The sequence below is a fragment of the Adiantum capillus-veneris genome, chromosome 20, assembly GCF_014529385.1.
Source record: "Adiantum capillus-veneris isolate H3 chromosome 20, ASM1452938v2, whole genome shotgun sequence".
Classification (NCBI taxonomy): domain Eukaryota; kingdom Viridiplantae; phylum Streptophyta; class Polypodiopsida; order Polypodiales; family Pteridaceae; genus Adiantum; species Adiantum capillus-veneris.
In genome coordinates this window covers 130,947,618-130,973,164 of record NC_140950.1, presented here as the reverse complement: position 1 = coordinate 130,973,164, position 25,547 = coordinate 130,947,618, and the positions used below count along the sequence as shown (strand labels likewise).

The window sequence follows — 25,547 nt, the reverse complement described above, 5'->3', positions numbered from 1 at the left end:
CAAAAACCTCAAAATTGGCACTTATATCTTGCCGCAGGCCTTTAATCTGCGCTTCCACTTCATTCACCGACACGACCTTGCAAAATTGCAACAGAAGCCGCTCTTTAAAACTTGTCCAAATTTGTTTGTCTGCTGCCTGCAGACCATCAAACCAAGCCTTCGCTTTTCCTCGCAGCACCAAGGGCACCATACGCACCTTGTCATCATCACCTATCATTTACAATGATAGCAGGAACATCTCGCTACCCCTGAATGGGTGTTATGGATGAAAACATACTGAAGCAAAATATAATATTGTGGAGGGTGAATATATGCGTATATTGCATTGCGAGAAGAGAGAGAGAGAGAGAGAGAGAGAGAGAGAGAGAGAGAGAGAGTATAGTGGAGGGTGAAACAGAGTGCACAAAAACGTGAGAAAATGCAACCAGAGAATCTTTAAATGCCCCATCTAAATGAGACATGAAACCATGTATTAATACGATGACAAAATCTGTGTATACCACAGGATTTCTCCTTTTTTCCTTGCCCTTAACCGGCATTTTTAAAATTGAAAAAGACATGATATTAAGTTGAGACACATTTTTTCCAAACACTGAATGAACGACCCGCTTTGCACGACCATTGCCGTGAGCACTGTAGCAGGACACAATTGAGTTTTTTTTTTTTTTTTTGGGAGGAGGGGGCATTCTCTGTCAAGCGCCAAGGCCAATCAATGGCACTCTCTCTCTCTCTCTCTCTCTCTGACCTGCGACAAACACAACGGTGTTGTAGAAAATGGAACCTGATCTCTTTGTTTCAGACTTACGATGTGCCACATCTCTCTCTCTCTCTCTCTCTCTCACACACACACACACACACACACACACACACACACACACATACACACACACACACATTTGAGACGGAACAACTTATCGAGGTGTAGCACAGCTCGCTGCTCGTTATCTTCTCAAGCTACTAAGTAGAGTCACCCTTTACAAAAACAAAAGTAAATTTCACTCTTCATAATTGAAGGCTAGAGTGAAACTCCATGGCCTTGCTAAAGAATTTAAATAATTTAAATATATATATAGTACTAAGTATTGTGACTTTTTGACAGAAATGAGAAGTCAAAATTAAGTATTTTCATTTTCTACCACGAGGGTACTTGCTACTAACCCAGTAACCCTTCACTTTGCTACTTATCCTTGAGAGTACTTCCTACTTACCCTTCACTTTTACATTTCAAACCAAATGACTTTTGACTTTCTCTTCACTTTTATATTTCAAACCAAATGTTTCTTGAGGTTCTTGAAATGAAGGAGAGAGTGACACATGGATACCCTTTCTTTCCTTGAACATTTTAAGCTTAATTATATATAATATAAATAGATAGATATATATATAGATATAGATATAGATTGGATGGCTAAAGAGTCATCAGTTTTTCAACACTTCCATTTCATGGACTATCTTCCCCATCAGTGATAGGATTTGACGCCCATCTGCCCTTCTTAAGACATTTTGCCGGTCGTATGAAGGCCAAAGTTTTTTTCGAGTCTGTCATTGGAAGGGCTTGTTCAAAAATTATCTTTCTATAGAGAAGGGTGAAAAAATAGAATACATGCCAATGGAAGGGCTAATTAAAAAACATTTTATATATATTAATGCTCATTTACAAATCCATATGTATATTGGTTATACTCAATTGACAGAATATAGTATCTTGCCTTGTAAATTTTTCTCATTGGAAGGGCAAATTGAAAATAGACCCTTCTATAGGGAAGGGTGCATTTTTCTACAACCCATCTTTTGAAAGAATAGGTTGCCCTTCAAATCCTAACACTGCTGTGTAGCTTTCATTTCCCTCAAGCCCAAGACATGGAAAAAAAAAAAAAGGAATAAGCTACTTCTTTATTCTTAAACTTTAAAGCCTTGTCTTTTCTTTCCAAGTTTAAATCTTTGACAAGAACACTTTAAAGCGTTGTCTTTTCTTTCCAAGTTTAAATCTTTGACAAGAAGACTTGCCTTGCAGCTTTTTGAACGTCCTTCTCTTTGCTTGAGAAAAACCTTTCAAAAAATATTATTGTCAAAACAATCCAACTTGTGGTTGTGTCCACTTTTCAGAGGGAGGGGTAAGTCAAGTACTTGAGGCCAGGTTCAGACGATACAGTGGAAGTGGAGAGAAGCAACTTGTACCTTGCGCGCATTGGTTCAGACGACGTCGATAGAAGAGAGGAGACGACCTGACAAAAAAAAGGTTTTGCCATACAACACAAGCGGGCACTCGCAATTCAATGGTCCGCTCAGGTTTACTTTGTCTTCTTTTTCGCAACAATCCTCTCTTCTGAGGGAGGGGGGGGGGGGTGTTTAGCAGAAAAGAATTGGTGGATTCAGAAGAGGGGAGGTTTCTGCACCTACGAATCAGTTTACTACAACTGAGCTCCACTTCTTCCGCCGCTCCGTCTGAATAGGGCCTAAGTAAAGTGGGTAATTGCAATTGAGGGTTGCTCTACTAGAGCTGGACCCCTCTCGTGTAGAGGCCCTCTTACCATAAGTGAAACAGGAGTTGACACCCCATAATATTTTTTGATGGTTGGGTTTGATACCTCATAACAAAGGGAGAAGAGCGAGCACTCGAACCTGCGCGTGAGGGTAACATGGACCTTACGCCCTATCAACTGCTTCAACGCAGCCCATTGCATTAATAAAAATGATTGCCCACCTTTCCACTTCGCCTGCCACCTAGCGCCCTAGACAGGAAGCTGTTCAAGCACTAATTGTGCTCTCTCTCTCTCTCTCTCTCTCTCTCTCTCTCTCTCTCCACACGATTGCATCAAGAGAATCTGCCTTGATTCTCCTCTTCTTTTCTTTTTCAAAAATCGTGACGCCTACTATGGGGAAGGAAATTCAGGCTGGCAGGTGGCGCATGAAGAGAGTGTGGATGGGAGCCTACAGTGTTCGGGAAAAAGGTGTGTCAGCTTAATATCGTACCATTTTCAATTTTAAGCACAAAGCAGAGAGAAAATTAGTGTAAAAAGTTAAAATCCCAAAAAATAAACCTAATTTCCTAAAATTTCCTCTTGAAAAATTGAAGAAAAGGTATTTTGTATTAAGGAAAAATAAATTTTCCTGAACACTTGATGGGGGAGGCTGGGTGGGACGCAAAAAGGCACTAACAGGAGGTGGAAAGGCGAATAGCATCAAATGGACGCACGCACATGCGCACACACACACTTGTTTGTTTTAGTAATGCACGTGCATGCTCCCACATACACTTTCATACCAACCTTCAGAGCAGTTCATGCTAAGAAGCCTTCAGATGGTATTTGCAATGCTTTTAATGGTGTCCCGCTTTGGATAGGTTCTAAGTTGGTACATCATGGAGCGATGGGCCTTTTCGAAGCGGGGTTTCAACACTGTCATGGGCCAAGGTGAGTTAGCTGGATCGGACAAAGGAAAGGGACACTAGAGCTAACCAAACAATGGAGCAGATTGAACAGCAGGTGCACGCAAGACGGAAGCCGATGATTGGCCAATCAATGGTCATGCTATCATCTTTACGTTAGGTTTTCATGCTAGAGTAAAAAGCAATTTCATGGACAATAAGAGCCTCGATTGCCTATCTGTGATTCTCTCTCTCTCTCTCTCTCTCTCCCCTCTCAAACCCTAGCGTTCTCTCTTCTACCGCTTCCATAGTCCTCCCCTTGGGCGATGGGCTGCCCTATGGGCGGTGTTAAGGTCAAGCCCTTGCCCTGGACCTCCCATACACATGACCCGCGACTCCCCTGCTCGCTCAACAAGTCAACAAGCTGGATTTTCTTTCTCCTAAGTCTCTCCCACGTTTGCTTTCGTATTTGAGCGCTCCTCTGTGCTTGGGTCTTGCTACCGACTTTAGATTTCAAGAAAGGCTTGCCAAAGTTGATCTAAGGAAGGAACTTAACCCTAAGGTTCTAGGTGAGCGCTCCTCTGTGCTCGGGTCCTACTGCCGACTATAGATTCCTATCAAGAAAAGAAAGGCTTGCCAAAGTTGACTTAACCCTAAGGTTCTTTTCTATGCTCGGTCCTGCTGCCGACCTTAGCTCTTATGGTCGAAGTGCTATACGCACATGCCCTCCAAAGTTCAGCTAAGGAACTTAACCCTAAGGTTCTAGGTGATTATCAAACTCAAAGTTTGTTCTTCACAAAGTTTACTTTCAAGATTCTCATGATGCCAACCAACACTCCAAAGACTTCTACGCGACGACAAAGTTTTGCTGCATTAGTGGCAGATGCTAGCAAAATCGATTGTATCACGCAACTTCAAGCAGCCCTTCATTGAGTAGTAGAGGAAAACCGTGACCTCAAACTCGCCTTAGTGAGCTAGAGACGTGCTTTGATTTCGTGATTGGTCTTACAATTGACAAAGTCAAGGAGGTGAAAGCAAAGGTTACACACGTTCACTCGGCAACCATTGCCAAAGTGCAAACATGTGTGACAACGGAACTCATCGGCCGGATAGCCACTCAAGATTTGTACATAAATAAAGCCGAAACCTATGTTGTACATTACTCTATGCTAAAAGTATTACTAGTCTTTTTTGTGTATTTAGTCCACTTTTGAAAAGTGTGTTCTTCTCTCTCTACTGTATGAAGTTGTGGCTGCTCTAGCCTTCAAGCCATCTTGAGCATGTTGCCATCAAACCCTACAACAGGTATCAGAGCTTGACGCACCCCTTTCCCACCCCCCTTGTCCAGCACCTCCTTGGTAGTAAGCTTGATCTTTGTGGAAAAAGACAGACAATAGCAGGTCGAGAGCGAGAAGTAGAAATTGGAAGCTCGTGAGTTTTGAAGATAACGAATTCAAGGTGAGCTTTTGTGGAGCATAGAGCTGTTGTGTAAGAATTCGAAGAGGATTTGCTTCAGCTCCCTGGCTTCATACACACAAAAGAATTGCAAATCAATTCAAGATTTGCCTTGGCCTTACGAGCTACAGCACTGGCTTACACAATGCAAAGCAACTAATTCACTACAACATTGGCCTCATATACACACACACACATACTACTTTATAGCATTGACCTCATACACACACACACACACACACACACACACACATGCTACTATCATTTGATTGCGAACCTCCAATCTGACTTCACAGATGCAGACCCAACATCAAGACGATCCTACCTAGCTCCTCATTTTCGAAAGGGCTTAAGCTTTCATTCCCAAGCGTTTCAACGGCTTCTGCTCGTTTTTGGCAATCGACAGAGTTCGTAGGCTTTTTTTTTCTCTTTACTTTGTAGCCTTTATGACAATAAGCCCTTGTTCCCACTGCTCTTCTACATCGGCATTGTAGCGTGGACGACAGGATAGGAAGGTGTTTCTACAAGCTTTCCAAGGAAGGGCTCTTGTCCACAGGCTCAAAGGTTAATTCAAGGGATTCTCCCGAGAGGTGGCCATTTGTCACGGACTCCAACTCTTGTGAGGAATGCATCCCCATGAGCGATCATTCTCAAAAGCTTCTACAAGTTAATTCTGAACAAACACTCAAGCAACCTCTATCTAGAAGCACTTCCCCACCCTCATTGAAGTTGAGAACTTCAAAGTTTTACAAGGATTTCAATTTTCAAAGATCGCAAAGCAGCTATTCAAAGCTCTCCCTCGACTTCAAGGTTAATTATCAAGCCTTTTTGTGAAGAGCTACTTTGCAAATCCCATTTGCAAAGAGTGACTTCACAACTGGGCATAATTTAATCCCGCATTTATGCCACCGCTTGTAAAGGGCAAGACACTACCATAGAGAGAGTATCTCTACTATTAAGATAGATTCCCTCCACGTTTGCAACCACTTTGTATCATGCGAGAGAGGGGGATTGAAAAATTCAATGGGGACGGTCTCCACACTTGGCAGACCAAGCTACGAGGATACCTTATGAAAAAGAAACTATGATATGTTGTAAAACCGAGAGTAAGCGAACCATCCACTTCTGTTGAAGGCACTCTCACTAGGGACCAAATCGCACAAGCAAAAGCTAAAGATGAACAAGCACTTGACATAATTATCACATCACTCCATGAGAATTATGTGCACTTTACAGATAGCTACACCACTGCAATCCAAGCATGGGATATGTTGGAACATAACTTTGGTGCTAAACAAAGGCAAAGTAAGATTAGCTTAAAGAAAAAGCTTTACAAACTTACTATGCTTCAAGAGGAGTATGTTTCACGCCTCATTAATAGACTAATAAGAAAATCACGCAGCTCACTTACATTCAGTGTCAAGTCCCGGAAGAAGATCAAGTCGTTGTGCTCCTGAGTGCTCTACTTGAAAGTTTTGACAACATAGCCAAGCAAAGGGAACCCATACCTTCTCTGCAATATGTTACAGGGGCAACCCATGAAGAAGAAAAGAAAAATAAGAAGAAAAATCTGAATCAGTGGGAGGAGCTTATTTTACATCATCGTCATCATCATCTAGGGCATCATCATCATCACCTAGATTAAATAACAAGAAGTGATATGAGTGTGGCAAGCCTGGACACTTCTCCAAGGACTGCTACAAGAACAAGTATTGTGGCAATTGCGACATCAAAGGTCATCCACCATCAAAATGCCAAGGAAGCAATAACAAAGACAAAAGTACAGTCAATCTTGCAGAAGAAGAGGACGGGGATGCAGCTCAACATGCAGAGAATTGTCTCCATGTGTGTGCCACCCCCAACTACTTTTGCTAGTATACTGATGGTCTGTGTGACACCATATGATGAGACCACTCAGTCTGTGTGACTACCTTGGTCTCTGTGACTATTAGCTTGTGTGGATTTAGGTCTGGATCCAGCTTCATTCAGTATAGTCTATGCTTAAGGGGAGGATTGTTGAGATCGGCATGTCCTTATTTTTCTACTGTGAGAAACACCTCTACATGTGTATACTATTTGCTATTGGCACTGACACACGGTTAATCGCACCGCACTCTAGCTCACCCAGAGGCTAATGATGGCCGGCTTTCGAAGCCGCGGCCGCAAGAACCAACCCCCAACCGAAAGCTTAATAATAATTAAAAATTAAAAAAAATGTTTATTTACTCTCTTCTCTGAATGCGCCACCTCCCTTTCTCGCGCATGCAGTGCCCCCCCCCCCTTCCCAAGGAACCATTTCCCCCCTCTCTCCTCCATTATTGCTACCCCTCCCTCTCCCTCCTGTTTGTTTGCAAATCCCCAAAATCTCTCTCTCAATTGTCACCAACCCAAAGGGACGCCATTATTCAGCTACTCTCTCTCCCTCATCCATTATTCAACTGTCTCCCTGTCTCACCCTCTCCCCTCCCCTCTCACAACCTCCTCGCTCACACTCTCCCTCTCTCTTCTGTCGTGTGTTGGACCAAGCCCATAGGGCGCAATAAAAGATAATATCTCTCTCCCTCTCATTCGTCAAACCACAGGGGTCCGCCATGCATGAATAAGCATCTCTCTCTCTCTCTCTCTCTCTCTCTCTCTCTCTCTCTCTCTCTCTCTCTCTCTCTCTCTCTCTCTCTCTCTCTCTCTCTCTCTCTATCTATCTCTATCTCTCTCTCTGTCTCTCTCTCTCTCTCCGTTGACTCGCTCCCTCTCTCCCCCCGACTCGGTGTCGGTAGCCCGTAGGGTGCAGAAAAAGTATCTCTCTCTCTCGTACACACACACACACACACACACATACACTCACTCCCTCACCCTCTTCCTCCCCCTCGCATCCTCGCTCACTCACGCCCTTCTTCCTATCTCGTTCTCTGTGTCGAGCCAGCAAATAAAGAAAATAAAATCTCTCATTCACTCCCGTTGTGATACACATACTTGCCGGCACACACTCACACACACAACCCTATATACATACAAACACACACTCCATTGGTCTCTCTCACCCATATACTATAAACACATACGCCCACACTCTTTGCGCACACACAACAAGTACATACACTCACGCATAAGCACATACTCACAAACACGTAAAGCGAAGAAGAAAACGAACGCCACACCATCGACAAAAGGAGAAAGACGACCAAAAGCATGCAAAAGCATCAACAAAATTGAAGATTAACACCGAAGGCATCCCCCAGAAGTGACGATCGCGTGGCATCTCGGCATCGACAAAACACCAATGATGGCAGAAGCATACTCCATCCCTCTTCTACGACTCTCCCCCCAGCAGCAACACCCTTGTAAAAAAATCCCTAAACTAAGTTACCCTAAGTCTAGCTATGGCTAGCACTTGTAAATTCACCTACCCCTACCCCACTCTCTATGTCTCATTCCCTCTCTCTACTCTCTTCACCTTCTCTCTCCTACACAATAAAATAAGAAGAGGCTCCATTGGAGCACGTCCCGCAATCACATGGCACACTCACACTCTCTCTCACCCCACTTTTAAGAGAGGTCACCACTCCCAAAATCCTATATAAGGAGGGTGAGCTCTCCACTCAAATGGAGGAAGAACACCAATATAGAGAAGCACAACATTACCATAGCCAGTGTATTTTTTTTTGGCTAAAAATCACCAATTTAGCCAATCTTGAAATTTTCAGCTTTTGTTTTTACTCTCATTGGTGTAGATCTTGACACTAGTTTGGTACCAGAACAGAACACTTAAGTGTTCTTTTTTTACAAATTTTAATAAATGCTACTTGCATGTAATGGAATTTGCCTATTCAATTTGAGAGTAGCGGAATTTAATGAGAGTACTTTCAAGAAATGATTTTGTGAGCATTGCGGGTAGACATAATTGAAGATAGCAACATACTTATAGCAATTAGTTAACTTGGCATGGACAATACTTTTGCAAGAGAGAGGATTTAGAGAACATGACAACAGTTAAGGACCGTATTTATGTGGAGCCGGTCCCCCCTCCCAATAGGCATTTGTATTATGATTTCTCCCATTAAGAAAGACTTGTTACAATACAGTCTTTGTGTTCCTTGTGACCTAGGTGATGCAATGACACCCAACATACCCCCTACAATGACTCCAATATACCCTCATCCCAAATCTCCGTGCCAAAATCTATTTATCAGCCTGAAGACACAAGGGGTAGATCAGACTTGCATGCCCTCTCCTTTCACTTAGTGTATTATACTAGCCAGTACGTAGATGAATCCCTGGTGCGTCTTGCCCTTTAATAGAATCAGCGGCTAAAACCACATCTTATAGCCCAAAATGGTGAGATAGTAAGCAAAAATACGAGCCAATACTTAGGACTCAAATGCATTACCATGCTTACCCTTGAAGTGCATGGATATGACCCAATACCAGTTACCCCTATACATAAAAAGATGGCCAAATCCTAGTTGTTTTTCAGAGTATATACCATCCAAGGCATAGTACAAAAAATACACAGCCGTGAAGTCATAAATTACAAGGCATGCAGTGAATCCCCAAAAACCCCTAAATTCAGAGCACTAACAAAATAAAATGCAATAAATTGTAGGTAACTTAATAAATCTAGTAGATAATAATCGCATAGGTACTAAATGGGTTCCTGTCAAATGATGGTGTATTAATACCCAATATATAAAATCATACAGTGCAGTGTAATGAGAAAAACAGATCCCAACACAATGTACACATCACATCACCATTCAAGCGAGAGTAGAATCTATGCTTGAGAAAACCAAAACATGAGATGTTTTCGGTAAGGTACGAACCTGCGAAGTGACCCCTTGCTCCACCATTGCATGGTTATACAACAGGCAATTGAGTAGAAGATGCCCTAAAAAACTCTCTGTCACATACACACACAAAACACAAAGGCCAAGGCTAAGTGAAGGGCATAGAGCAGCCCTCACCTCCTTTGAATAGTGAAGCATATCCGACTGATGAACTCAATAGCACCAACATGAAAGATCCATTCCATGCTTTGTCATTAGTGCGTTAGTATCGCGAGGCTCATGCTCCGAGCGATGGTTGCCAAGAGAGCTCCAGTGGAAGAGGTCTAAGGAGCTCAATGCTTGCATGTATAGCAGAGAGAATCTTATGAGCGTGAGATAAGGACTGCGGCATAATGTGCACAGTATCCAACAAAGGTTGAAAATTGTCATAAGAATACGCCGTGCTCCCCATTGGGGGTTGGTAAAAAAACAACGTAGACGTAGATTTTACTAGAAGAGGTCAAGCTCTCTAGTGAAGGGATTTATCCCACAGAGAATAAGTAGATGTCTGTTGACCATTGGGTCAACAACACGACATAAATCAACAAAGACTTATTTTCTTAGAGTTATGGAATGCTGAGGATTATGGTTATAAACATCATTTGTAATAAGTAGGTAGTCTAGTTGCAGAAGCCGGGGTGCAATGGCACTTTCAGATTGTAAATACCAAGCCATTTGACCCGTTTAAATCTATTTTTGGTTAACCTAAGGTAGCCTTAGTATATAAGGTACCTGAGTCACTTTTGTGAATACACTTCATCAAAATCATAAGTTTCAAGTTGACGTTAATTGTGTGTGAGAGACGAAGAGAGAGAGAGAGAGCATGAGCTTCATCCTAGCGCTACTCCCCGCTTGTTCATCATATTGTAGATCTGACTTAACCATTGCGCTAGCCTCGAGGAGAGCTATGCAATAACACCAAGCATTCCACACGAGACGAAGCACACGTGCCGACGCACCTATGAGCTATTTTTGGTCGTAAATTGTAGATGGCTGAGAAAGCTTCACTAAGTGGGAACGTTCTCTTATGAGACGGGCAATGAATTCGTCAGTAATTACTCCGATATTTACTATGGTAAAACCAAGGTATATAAATAGGGCCCATTACATTGTAATGGGGTTGGCATTTGGGTTAGCACAATCTTGAGCATAGTCAGGTTAGCATTTCGGTGGCATTTGTACTTGAGTTGTCAATCATTGGCGCTTGTTGTCGACTGTATTCTCTCTGTAAATCATATCATACTCATTGTAATCTGTTATCTGAAATTCCAATCACGACAGATATTCCAGTTACACTTACTCTGTATTCAGTACTCTGAATCTGAATCTCAATATTATTCTCAGAACATAGTCTGGTCTTTATTCCAGAATCTAAATTCCAGTCCAGTTTCTGATTTTCTGTCCTGTCTACTGTCTGAAATCTTCTAACACTGGAATTAGCTATCTCAAGAGATCAGCTCCAATTCCATTTTGGCGATCACGGTGGCTCGAGCTGAAGCTCGTTGATTGAAATACTCTTCTCCCAGCTGGAAGTTTTCAGCAATGGCAGTCGTGGCCGGAAGTCCACCATCTGGGTTGATCCTATTCCTGAGGAGTCAGGAAGAGAGTCTGACCCTAAGCAAGAGAAGGTGACTGACACTGAGGCTCAGGAGGAGCATAGTCAGGCTGATGAGATGCAGGACTCACAACAGTCTAGTCATTCTCGATGCAGATGGGCAGAAAGGGAAGCACGGAAAGCCAAGAGTTCTCGATCCCAGCAGAGGGATGAGGGTACCAAGGGAAGTAAAGGAAGTCATCGCACTTCTAGCCGACAGGCCAAAGAGAACACTGATATAGAGATAGAAATAGACATTGATTGGGATGCAGACACTGACAATTGCAAGAAGACTTCCAAGCACTGTTGTGAATCTAAGAAGAGAAGCGAAAGAATCAGTGGTAATCGGAATGATTACTCGTCTTCTCTGAAAATTTCTTTTCCAATATTCAAGGGGGGGTAAGAAGGATGATCCAGACATTCACATACAGGCTTTTGAGCAGTATGCTGAACTGAAAAATATTGATGAAGATGATTGGGGGGAATACTTCCCGCAAACCTTGAAGGAGGCAGCAAGGAAACGGTATTACCATTACCCCGTCTGTCATCTCAAATCCTACAACAAGTTGCTTAAATCCCTCAGACTAGAGTATTCCGACAACAGAGGGGATGAAGATATCCTCTGTGAACTAAATAAGATCAAGCAGCGGAATCTATAAGTCCAAAGTTATGTGGAAAAAATCAAGGAGCTAACTAGGCAATTAAAGGAACCACCATCCGAGAAGAGGTTGCGTGCAATGGTTTTAGAAGCAAAAAGCTTAGGGAGCAGGAGGTACCAACTCCAACCAAGAAATTCAATGATTTGGCACAATGCGCACTGAAGCTGGAACAGCAGGCCAAGAAGGAAAAGAGCCACAAAAAGAGAAGGTCCAGTAGCAGTAGCTCTACTACTGAGAGTTATGATTCCAGTGAGGTGTTCAACAACTCTAATGAACGGTCCAAGGAGAAGTTAAAGAAGGGATCTTGGACCAAGAAGATTGAAGAAATGGCTAGACAGATTGCCGAGATTAGCCACACCAGACAACCAGTTCGGAAGATGAAGACTTGGTGTTCAAAATGTAAATCCAAGAACCATATCTCCAATGATTGCCCACAATGTACTTACTGTAAGGCTTTTTTTCATTTATGGAACAATTGTGGTATCGAAATTCATCACTTTAAGAAGGGCAAAGACCTGTCAGTGGTAGCCTATACTGATCCAGTGAAAGTAGAACTTGCCAAAGTATCTCAAGAGGAGAGACCAAGTACCAGTGGTACTGGTCATGGACATGGCGGATTCCAAACGGGTATGGGCAGAGGCAGAGGTCGTGGAAACTTCCAGAGTCGGAGTATGAATTGCTACACTTGTGGGAAGTATGACCATTTTGCAGCCCAATGCCCATACCCGTTTGGAATCAGCCACTGAGGCTACTGAGGCTAAGGCACCAGAGCCAGTCCCAGTATGGGTAGTCACAAGAAGCAAGGGTGTAGTGATTGAATAAATTCCAGATACTTCAGAGACACCAATCACTACTAACAGCAGCAAGTGGGCTCAACAAAGAGAAATTTGGAAGGCCAAGGGTAAAGAGAAGGTGGTAGATGAATAGCAAGAGCAGAGAGAACTAGTGGCTAAAATCACGGAGGATTTAGCCAAGAAGCTGCCAGAGCAGCCAGAAAGTTCTGAAGCCCGAGTCATTTAGAAGATACTAGCCCAATCAACTGAGAAAGATCAGTCAATACTGGGCATACCTGAGGTCATGTTGGCTGCGGTACAAGGAATGACTGATGAACTGAGAGTTGATGGAAGGATTGGAAGCACTGCAAGAGAGGAATGGCAGTGTGAAGATAAAACCAGTTCTTCAAGCTCTGACAACCAGTCTAACCAAGAGAGAGAAGAAATCCATGTTAAAATTTTTGATAGAATTCAGAAGTTGACTGTAGAGCTGGAGGATATCAGGAAAACCTTGCCTGAAGTGGCAAACTTCATCATATAGTGCAGGAAAGCTGAGACGGAGGCCAGAACAGTAGACCTCACGGCCGTCCGAGATGATGAAGCTCCGCTCATTGAGGTGGACTACAAGGTTAGGAAGCAATGGGAACCTCTTTCAAGTGTTATCTTGGATGGAGGAGCAGGAGTCAATATAATGGGAGTTCATCTCCAGCAGAGAATGGGTATCACAAATCTAAAGCCAACACCATTTAAAGTGCGAATGGCAAATCACACAGTGGTGCAAGCTATGGGCATGATCGAAAATATGCAGATAAGAGTAGGCAGGGAAAAATTTAAAACCAGCTTCTTAGTTCCGGATGTGCAAGGGGCATATGGGATGCTCCTAGGGCACCCATGGTTGAGAACAACACATGTTGTTCATGACTATGCAAATCAAACCTTAACCATAGAAGGGGCCAGCGACAGAATTCAGATCCAGACAAACAATACTGGGAGCTGGAGAAAAGAGCTGAGGCTGAAGGAGTTATGCCATAAGTACAGAGCCAAGAAGATCGAACGAATGTTAGCATCCCTGAACATATTCCCTTTAGCAGAGATTGACTTGAATGCAATTTTACTGAATAAAGAGCAGGCCGACAAGAAGAAAAAGCAATTCCCCGACGAGTTTACTGAAATCAACAGATGGGAAAGATCAGTTTAGTTAACAGGGAGGTTGGTGGAATCAGCTGATACTGGTATGGTAGAGGAGCCAGTACGTTCTGAAGAACGCACAGTGGATCAAAATGCTGATTCAGAAATGAATGGGCCATCCTGGGATTATGCTGAAGAATCGACCAAATGAAAAGGAGGAGGGCCTAATTGGTTGCTTCCAGACGACCAAGAAGTGGAAGAATGGAACCTAGGATCGGAGGATAGTCCTAGGATGATCAAGGTCAACAAGCATCTCAACCCGGTAATGAAGGAAACGGCACGCAGGATGTTCCAGAACTACAAAGACCAGACCTGAAGGGAGTGGATCCTGAAGTATGTCAGCACCGGATACCGTTAAAGCCAGATGCTAGGCCAGTACGACTGCAAAGATACTGAATGAACCCCAACTATGCTAAGAAGGTCAAAGAGGAGATTGATAATCTTCTCAAGGCTGGGTTCATCACAGAGGCGACCAGTAGCAATTGGCTATTTCCCATAGTCGTAGTTCCCAAGAAAAACAGGAAATTGAGAGTCTGTGTTGACTATAGGAAACTCAATGCCCAAACTATCAAAGTTCCATTTCCATTGCCTTTTACTGACATGTTGCTTGATGAGATCGCAGGATATGAAATGTATAGCTTTATGGATGGTTACAGTGGCTATAACGAGTTACAAATCGCTCCTGAAGATAGAGCGAAGACCACTTTCATCACCGAGTGGGGAGCTTTCATGTATCTGGTGATGCCTTTCTGCCTATGCAATGCACCAGCTACCTTTCAGTGGTGTATGATGGAAATGTCTAATGAATTCCTTCATCGGTTCCTCGCTATCTTTATGGATGAATTTATTGTATATTCAAATGAGTAACAGCGCTTACTATTCCTAGAAATGGTTTTCAAACGCTGTCAGGAGAAGCGGATTTGTTTGAATCCATTTAAATCCGTTTTCCTAGTCTGGAAGGGATAGCTACTGGGACATGTAGTTTCCCAAAATGTAATAGAAATGGCCAACGATAAAATTCAACGTGTTCAGCAAGCTAAAGCACCTAGAAATGCTTTAGAGTTGAGATCTTTTCTAGGTTATGTTAACGTCTAGGTTTGTACATAAGTTTGCTTCTCAAGCAGTACCATTATATGAGCTTACAAAGAAGACCAGTAAGTTCAATTGGATTGCTGAATGTGAGGAGAGCTTCCAGAATCTGAAAAAAGCCATAATCAGTAAACCAGTCCTTAGGCAACCAAACCGCTATTTTCCATGTACATGTAGACGCTTCGGGATCAGCAATGAGGGCGATATTGGCTCAGCCAGACGGAAGGACTGATTATGCGGTTTATTTTACTAGTCGCAGATTCAATCAGGATGAACAAGGATATACGACTATCGAGCGAGAAGCCCTTGGAATGGTTTTCAGTGCTACAAAGTTCAGGCATTACCTGTTGGGAAATTTGTTCCATTTTTATGTGGACCATCAGGCTCTTCTGTTTTTTTATTAATAAAGTCATTATTCAAAGCAGGATGATACGTTGGATGATGTTCCTAATGGAGTTTGAATTCAGAATTTTTCATAAGCCTGGCTAGAATCACCGTGGAGCTGATTGTCTGTCAAGGAGTACGGAAGGTTATTCAGAATTACCCTTGCGGGATGAACCAGTGGACGCTGACTTATTCCAGCTAGAGGCAGGAGAATCAGTTGATCCTGAATGGTATGATGTTTATCAGTTTCTTTCTCAAGGTGCTTTTCCGGAGGACTGGAAGCAGAACCGGAAGAAAGCTTTGTTCATCAAAAGCTTGAAGTTTAATATCATCGGGGGGGTTACTCTATCGATTGGGTGTTCATGGTATACTTTGGCGTTGTGTGCCTATGGAAAGAAGAATGCAAGTGTTTTTAGAAGCACATAATGGTGAATCTGGTGGACATTTATCCAATGAAGTAACCTACAAGAAGATTCTGCAAGCTGGTCTGTGGTGGCAAAGATGTTAGAAGTTTTTGTAGAACTTGTGACATATGCCAAAGAATGGGTCGACCAACAACTACAGATATGACTCCTTTGACGCCAGTACAACCACTGGGTGTGTTCATGAAATGGGGATTAGATTTTATGGGACCTTTTAAGAAGGTTACCCCCAGGAAGAACAAGTACATAGTAATAGCTACTTGTTATGTCACTAAGTTGGTTGAAGCTAAAGCTCTTCCTGACAACACAGGCCAGTCAACTGCAAGGTTTCTATTTGAGAATATTGTCTGCCGATATGGATGTCCGATAGAGATTGTGTCAGATCAAGGAAGACATTTTATCAATGACACTATGGAAATTCTATTGGATATGCTTTCAGTCAAGCATCGGAAATCTACTCCTTATTATCCCAAATGCAATGGGCAGGTTGAAAGTAGTAACAAGACAATCAAGACTATTCTCACTAAGGTTGTGCACAAGAAACTAGACCAGTGGGATTTGAAACTCCAGACTGCTCTATGGGCATATAGGACAACTTACAAGGTCACTACTCGGTTGACACCATTCAGAATGGTGTATGGCACTAAAGTTGTGGTTCCTGTGGAGTTTGTTATCCCAAGTCTGAGAATGGCTATGAAGTATGTCTGAGATTTCAACCACAATCTAAAAAAGCGCCTAGATGAACTTATGCAGTCAGATGAACTCGAGCAATGGGCTATGCTGGAACAAGAAATTGTTCAGCAACGAAGGAAGCACTGGCATGATCACTGAATTAAGGTTCGGAAATTTTAGAAAGGAGATTTGGTGCTTCTCTATCAATTTAGACTGGGTCCAAAGAAGCCAAACCTGAAAATTGCCTGGGTAGGACCATTTGAGGTAGACTAGGTCTTCTCCAATGGTACATTAAGACTGAAAGATTTATCTGGATTATTGTTTCCAGGAGTATATAATGGTGCAAAGATCAAGCTTTACTATTCAGAAGCTAGAGAGAGTGGGCATGAACAAGGTACTAGGGAATTGGGAACTGCAGATCAAGAGATACCAGAATCGGATATTTTTGGGCTTTTTCATGTGCAACCAGTTCCAATTTCAGAACCACTACCAGTGGAACCAAACCAGACTGATCTTAGAATTAGTACCAGTATGATCAAAACAGACTGGAAACCAGTCCAATATCAGTGGGGACAGTAGTAATCATTCCAAGGATGGGTATAAGTCTTGTCCAATGCATGTCTTCCATGACAGCAACGATACACACAAGTTTAGGAGCGGCAAGTGGTGGAGCTTTTATGGTGCGAACATGTATAACAGTCAGGAGAGTCGGCATTTTTCCTCACAAATCCCCTGCGCGACAATTTCCTCCCATTATTCATTCGCCATCGCTAAGCTCTAAAGTTTATTCGCTACAGCCGCAAACCTCATCCTCTAAAGAGACAGTCGACTGTTGACTAGCTATGCCAGCGACACCTGGGTACGGCTTTGACGCATCAAGTAAGTCTCCTTCTCCTTCGCCAGTTTCGTCATCTTCACATTGTATGGGTAGGAAGAAGCACTTAGACAAGATGCAGGAGTCTCTTGAGGAAACCCAAGCCATCATTAGTACTGAAAAGGCAAGCCTTCCCATCATTCCGTACAGTAAGATTCAGCGCTATGTATTCACCGACCAAGAAATGGCATTGCTACAACTATGGGATCTACGAGTTGTTCTACAAGCCACAAGAATCGCTTTTGACGCAAACGTCATAAAGTAGGTTCTTGATTCTTTCGATGCTGAAGATGGCAGTGCCATAGTGAATGGTCAAAAGGTGTCGGCTACACCAGAAGACATAGCTTTTGCATTCCGGATGCCCAATGAGCCCAAGCCGTCTGTGGCGACCCCACAACAGATAAGTATATTCCTAAAGGAGGATGAAGCAGCTAAGCGCAAGCGCAAGGCCAGTGGTCAAGGGATTCTAGTAGCAGGACTGGAAGCTTCTACTGCTTACAAGTTTGTGGCCGAAGCAGTAAGCCTTAAAAATAATCCAACATTTGTATCTGAGAAAGTCTTTGCTAAGACTACGCTGACGAAAAGCAGTGCCCTTCTAAAGTAGATAGAAAGTCAGGTTAAAACTATGACTACTGAAAAGGCTATAGTTAGCCAACCTGATAAACAACCTGTTCAGAATAATGTGGATAACCAGTCAGTAGGACATAGTACAGTTGCTACTGGTACTGACAAAGATCAGGCGAAAGCAGCTTTTTTTGAGAAGGTAGTAGAACAGTCGGCTGTGGATAAAGAACAACTGGACAAGGGTAAGGGTCAACTGGACAAAGGCAAAGGCCCAGCTTCTTCAACTTTACCGGGTGGTGTCTCTATTCCAAATAATGAACAAATTTTACACCTGGTAAAGAAGGACGGGTTGCAGCAGATGCAGACCCATCCACTGAAAGGGCGTCTTCTTCTACAGAAAGATGATTATGCAATCTTACCTTATATGGCTCCAGTGACAGTATATGAGCCTACTAATTTTGACCCAACTACAGTAAAGGAGGGATGTTCAGTCCTCATCCAGTCTTCTTGGAATACTATTGTCAACTGTATGGGACAAAGGTTGGATGTTGGAGGGTCAGAAAATGAATTGAAAAAGGCCAAAAGTTGACTTGAGGGAAGCTGAAGACGAGATTCAAAAGCTCAAGATAGCACAAGATGAGCAGAATAAGTGCCATAGGCTACTTGAAGCTCATTCAGATAGGGCTATTGAGCTATTAAACAAAAAGCTAGCTAAGGTGGAGTTTGAGATACTGATCATCAAGGAACAAAGGAATGAAGCGCTGAGAGCTGCAGAACGGACTGAAATGATGCTGAAAATGAAGAGAGTTGACTTCAACTCCTTGTTTATTAGCCACACCGCTCTGAAGGCTTCCCTCACTGACTAACAGCCTGGCTGAAATTTTGAACCCAGCAGGCAATGATGTCTTTGATCTGGAAAATTTGAAGTCTTTGATCTGGAAAATTTGAAGTCTTTGATGGAGACTATGGGAGTGATGTGCAAGACAAAGCGACTGAGTATAATAACGCTTTGATGAATCAAGCAATACTGGATTATATTGAGCATCAAAATTCCCTGAATGAAGGAGAAGAAGATAAGGACGAAGGAGCTAATAAGGAGAGGATGACCAAGAAGAAGGGCATACTAATGATGATGATGATGCCCCACTCCATCTCCACCTCCAGGATCTAGTACTGGTGGCATAGGGCCAACTGAAGGAGATCAATCACAGCCAGGCCAGCATGAAGGCCAGCAACAGTCGGGTAATCCGTTAAAGAATATGTCCATTGTGCTATGGGCAGCCGGACACTGACTATACTATGTTATAAATATACTTTGGATAATAGTTCAAAGAGAAGAAGAGAAGAGCAGCACGTTGAATGGCTGCTGCAAGGTAACGATTGTGTGTGTGTGTGTGTCTCGATGTGTGTTGGTGTGTGTGCGTAGTCTTCTTTTCTACCTTCTCAATCATCTGTGCACTCTACAAAGTGGTATCAGAGCTCAGTTTAAGGAGCTACAATCAATACACAGGTTTCCACAGCTCTGGAGAATAGCAAAAAAGAGAGGTTTTTTGGTCATAACTCCCTCACCCAAACTTGGAATACAGTGATCCAGGAGTCTATCTTTATGTTTTTGGGCATTCCGGACGCATTGGCGTACTCAGATTTTCCAAAATCTGCAATTTTCTGCAACAAACAGCCAGTTCACACAAGCATAGAAGATGTGCAGTTTTGCACTCGGCTGTAGATTTACACGTTAGAGGTGAAGAATTCAGCATTTACACAGGTTTTGGAGAGCGACATAGGGCTTTTGCATCATGATATTGTGTTATCGAAGATTATGTTTGGTTGTTATAGGTCCGTTATGCACAGCCGCCTATGTAAGAAAGGTTGTGGGAAGAAGTTGAGGCGGTTATATTGTCAGATTGAGTACTTTGTGGTTATGTATGGATATGCGGTTAATGTATTTTGGAAAACTGTAGTCTTTATGAGGGTTGAGTAAGGTTTTTTGAAGCCTTGCCTTGGGAGCTTTGGTACCTTGGCAAGGTGGATTAGGTATTGGAGCGAACCCCCGACTGGCCCCGCGAAAGACCTCATATGTCGTTTACGACTATGGGAAGAAGGTGGATGTATGGATATGTGGTACAGGACAACGTATGGATTGCATTTGCATACAGGTCCATGTGGACATTGTTTTAGAGTATTTATGCATAGTATTGAGTCAGTCTGTGGCAAAGTGAGGCAGTGGATTTTCCCTTGGCAGTGAGAGATTTTCTATCAGTGTTTATGAGCACTTTGGTTGAGATTGTCACTTGAGATATTGTCCAAATACAAACGAAACTCTACCGAAATTTTTTCAAAATCCTTTGGAAGAAATTGAGAGAGTAAAGATGACAAAAAGTTCAACTCAAGTCACACAGATTGCTGGAGAGAAGCTAACTAGAGAAAACTATAGCATATGGTCTTATAGGATGGAGAACTTTATCATGGGCAAAGGTTTATGCGATTATATTATAGGTGAACAAGAGTGTCCCGAGGTTGGTTTGGAACCAAATAGAGAGAATGTTGAAGCACATAAAACATGGCAAGCACGAGTAGAAGCTTACAAGAAGTGGATCGAGAATTCAAGGAAAGTGATGCATTGGATTTCACTATGCATTAGTGACTTCTTTATACCACATGTGAAGAAGGCTCAATCTCCAAAGGAAGCATGGGAGATACTAGCAAGAATCAACAGCTCCAATACAGAACCACGAAAAGTTCACTTGAAGCAAAGGTTACATTGTGTATGGCAAGGAAATAGATCCATATCAGATTATGTGACAGACATAAAGCAAATATAGGAAGATCTTGCGAGCATTAATGTTGAATTTCCAGATGATGACTTAGTTTCAGTGACATTGAATGGTTTGGGACCGGAATACAAGTCATTGAATACATCTATATCTGTTTGAGGACACATGCCTGATTTTGAAGAGTTAGTAAACCTTTGTTTGCAAGAAGAGGTGAAGTTAGGCAAGTCAGGTCCTTCTACATCAAATAACTATTCCAGAGATCAGGTTTTTTACTCTAGAGGTCGTGGAAACAATAGAGGTGTAAGAGGAAACTAGGGTCGTGGAAACAATGCTGGAAGAGGTCAATGGCAAAACCAACAAAGTCAAAGTTACAATGATTATAGCCAAAGAGGCAAGGGGAGAGCCCGAACTCGTGGACGTGGAGGTGGGCAATTTGTACATCCTCAAAGAGATGGATATTGTAACAGATGTGGCATTTATGGTCACTTCCAAAGAGAATGTTACACAAGGCTAAATCAAAACCGTGATCGTGGTGGAAGAGGCCGAGGTTATGGCAGACATGGAGGAAACTTTGCTGGATACAATCCTCATGATCAAAATATATATGACAATAGATTGAGTGGACATTTATTTCCTATGGAGTATGTTGCTGGAAGCATGGTGGAACCACATCATACAAATGATTGGTATTTAGATAGTGGTGCCACAAATCATATGACATATCATGGTGAATGGTTTGACAGAAAAGAGAAGTTAGAAGAGGATGAGTTTGTCGCTACAGGTGATGATACTATGCATCGGATTACACATGTTGGTTCAGTTCCATTGCTAGAAAAAGACGGGACATGCAACACATTGGGAGATGTTCTATATGTACCTTCAATCACAAAGAATTTAGCATCAGTTGGACAAATGACAGATCAAGGGTTGCAAGTCCGTTTTAATCGTTATGGCTGCTTCATAGAAGAGTTTCACAAAGGCCTCTCACAATCTTTGTATGGCCTCTCTATCATTGGTCAAGTCCAATCTCCAACATAAGAACCAGACGGTGGATTTTTTAGTCTCAAATCAGAATCAGATAGGGGAATTTTTCAGAAATTTTGGAATCTTGCCAAAATTCAAGAAAGGAGGAAGGATGTAGACGGTTGAGACAACTTCACTAAGTGGAAACGTTCTCTTATGAGACGGGCAATGAATTTGTCAGTAATTACTCCGGTAATTACTATGGTAAACCCAAGGTATATAAATAGGGCCCATTACATTATAATCGGGTTGACATTTGGATTAGCACAATTTTGAGCATAGTCGGGTTAGCATTTCAGCGGCATTTGTACTTGAGTTGTCAATCATTGGCGGTTGTTGTCAGTTGTATTCTCTCTGTAAATCATATCATACTCAATGTAATCTTTTATCTAAAATTCTAATCACGACAGATATTCCAGTTACACTTACTCTGTATTCAGTACTTTGAATCTGAATCTGAATATTATTTTCAAAACATAGTTTGGTCTTTATTCTACTATCTAAATTCCAGTTCAGTTTCTGATTTTATGTCCAGTTTACTGTCTGAAATCTTCTAACGCTAGTAGCTAAAATCTTCTAACACTGGAATTAGCTATCTCAAGAGATCAGCTCCAATTCCATAAATGTATCAAACGATGTCTATTTTCCGGGTGCAAGTAGTCATTAGAATCATGGCAACATAAGCTACGTATAGGCACTCATAGATTTCGGTTTTGGGCACTTCACAAATCTATTTTGTCTTTATACGCATCCATTGCAGATGGGTTTTGAGTGAGGATTTTGAGTGTAGAGTCTTTGGAACAGGTGTATCCTAGTGATGGGATGGTGTTCCTTAAGTTTCGTATGATTCTAGCATGGTGTGATGGGTTTCCTTCCGTTGTGTGTATGTGGATAGGTGGTGGAGCTGAGAGCAGTGAGATTGTAGATTGTGGTTTAGTTGTCCTTATTGAGTGTTGTATGTGTAGGATTGTCTCAGTCCAACAAGCTAAAGAGATTTCCTCCGTGTGCCTATCATGTCATTTGTGTCCACGAATGACATTATGTTGATCTAGGTTGTGTTGCATAAACTTTATAGGTGGTATGATTCTCTCCCGCAACATTGGCACCGTTGGTGGAGATACAAGGACTTAGGTAGGTATTCCTACTAACACTCGTGTGATGGCTGCTTGCTTTAGTTTCAACTAAAGAAAGAATTTGTCTTAAGTGGATTTGGAAGAGGTTATTCCAAGATCTAGTGGATAGCCGAGAAGCGTGTGTTTTGCCGAGGGTCTGTGACAAGGTAGATTTAGTTAGGATTTGTAGATTAGAGTACTTGTTGTGGTGGTTGAGTGATTTGTGAGGTGATAAAAGCGTTTCCTAATCCATGTGTGGCATTGAAGCGTTTTTCTATTTATAGTAGCTTTAGGTAAGTGATCTGATTTTGATCTAGGGCTATCTGAGCTTACCAGGCTGTTAAGCACAACAAGACAAGCTTACATACCAAATTTGGGCCAATTTTGAGCAGGTAGACATCATACGCTTATGATGTCTCAAGGCCATATCTGAAAGTCAAATTTCACTTTTGACCACATAGGGGGGTTGGGAAATGATGTGTTAAGCTTGCTTGCAAAATTTTAACTGACTTAGATCCATACTTTTTCACTAGAATTTTACAGATACAAGAAGGTAAAGGTGAAAAAGTGTTGATTTTGAGAAATTTTGACATCCAAAATTTGTTGTGATCGCTTAATCTTCTTGTATGCATCAAGGAGTACCTTGGGTAGAAATATAAGTGAAAGTTGCTGAGAGTTTCCCAAGTGATAAAGATCCTCTGGAGTAAAAATCACTTGATTCGGCCACAGTAGACATCATACACGTATGATGTCTCTAGCCCTAATTTGGAGGTGAAAACTCACATTGAGATTCTAGAAGTGTTAAGCACTCCACATTTGTCATGATACAAGCAAAAATCCTTCATCCTAAAACTGGTTTCAGTGTTTTTTCAAGTGCAGTTCACCAAAATTTCTCTAACTTTTGATAGTCAACTCCAAATTGAGTTTGGTGTAGCTAGGCAGAAAGCTTGTGATCAATAGGAATGAAATTTGATAGGATTTCTAATTTTAAACTTTTAGGGTACCCAGAACCAGTATCCAAAGGTCAAAAGACCACCCAGACTTGACTTTTAGGGACTTGACAAAGGGCCAAAGGTGCTTAGTAAGGACTATCTGGAGAGTATTGAGTGGGCCTGGTGTTAAGAAAGCTAAGATCATGAGTATGGAAATAAAATCTACCAATCCTTTTGTACATATGACCAGAGGTATGTCAAGCCAAGCTAGAAGTGCTGAAATGCTAATCTATCCACATTTTGACACAAGCCTAGTACATTGTCACCATTGATGTACCCAGATGCAACCATAGAACATGACTTTTATAGAGATGGAATGACGGTTACAATAGGATCATATGTACCATCACCAACCCCTATAACTTACTCCTATCCAAATCAGAGCAGAACCTTGAGAATATATAATACTGAGAGTGAGAGTGACACATCTTCTTAGAGGAGTGATTTCCCATGAACTCAAACCACAATAAAGTCAGAGTTATGTAGTGAGAAAATGAAGCTTATAGAAGGATTAGCTCAGAGACTTGCTCCTCTAGTCCAATCTGACCTCCAAGAACCTCTATGGTGCAAAATTGAGAGAAAATGAACAAACCATATGAGAGAAGAGTGTTACTATAGCATGGAAAATTCTAGGGATAGGTATGTACAACCTGTTCCAGTAGCATCTCCTCCACCTAGATACGTTACGAAGAATGTGTCAGGTCTAGTAGGAGTGTCAAGGTCACAGTTTGTCTTAGGACAACAATCTACACTGCCAAGTGCTAGATTGCCTATAGAAATGAGATATACGCGATGATGGAATCATCCAAAAAACAAGCGCTAGTACCAGCAAAAATGTATTATAACATCCAAAGAGGGTACTACCCTTTGAAGCAACAAAAGATGAGAGAAAAAAATGGAGTGGTGAGGCCGGTACAACCTCCACCTCCTGCGTTTTGACCTAAATAAAGAAGGTATGAGATGGAAAAAAGGACATTGCGATTCATTGTGAACAGAGGTTTAGCTAGGTCAGAGCTTGTTTACAGCCAAGAGGAATTGCAAGAAGAAGCTCCTCAACCAGAGATAGATTATCACAAAGTCCATGACAACCACTTGGTCAAACAATGTCCTCAGACGGAGATCACTCCAGCAAATGCCTATTGCTTTGAATGTGGTGTCATTCACTTGATCCCCGACTGTCCAAAAAACCCAAACCGAATCAGAAAGATCATGACAAATGTCCCAGAAATTGTTCAGCTACCCAGTAGCTTGGAAAATGAAAACATCGTACCAGTTCAGGTAGTTACAAGAGCGCAAGCTCAAAAGGAATCTCATGAGAAGCTAGAGACATAGAAAATAAAAAGGAAGGCAAGTCCAAAGACGGGTGAGCCAAAGATCAACACATCTAGTCAAGAAACCAAGAGCAATCGGAATAGCTGGGAAGCTAAAAAGGCCAAGACGAAAGCACATAGGGAAAACAAATGACTGAAATCGAGGAAGGGATCAAAGAGCTGGAAATGTCTCAGCTAAACACTAGGCCAGTGCCATTAAACAAGGTAGGCAAGTACTATGAGGGAGAATATGGGAACACCACTCTTCTTATGGAATTCCAAGGTATAAAAACCATGGCAATCCTTGACAGTGGAGCTCGTGGGTTGCCATCGCAACAAAAGAGGTCTGGAAAAAATGGGAAAAATCAGAGATGAGGGCTACTATGATGAAATTGCATCTTATAGACGGAGACAGGAAAATGTCCATAGAACTGTTAGAAAAAGCAGTTGTTACTTCTTGTGGCATTGAATATGA

At 42.1% G+C, this 25,547-nt stretch overlaps 1 pseudogene; it reads left to right on the top strand.

Annotated features, from left to right (window-relative positions):
- Positions 1-20,230: 20,230 nt before the first annotated feature.
- LOC147433241 (uncharacterized) lies at positions 20,231-20,950 on the top strand (annotated as a pseudogene).
- The last annotated feature ends 4,597 nt before the right edge of the window (positions 20,951-25,547 follow it).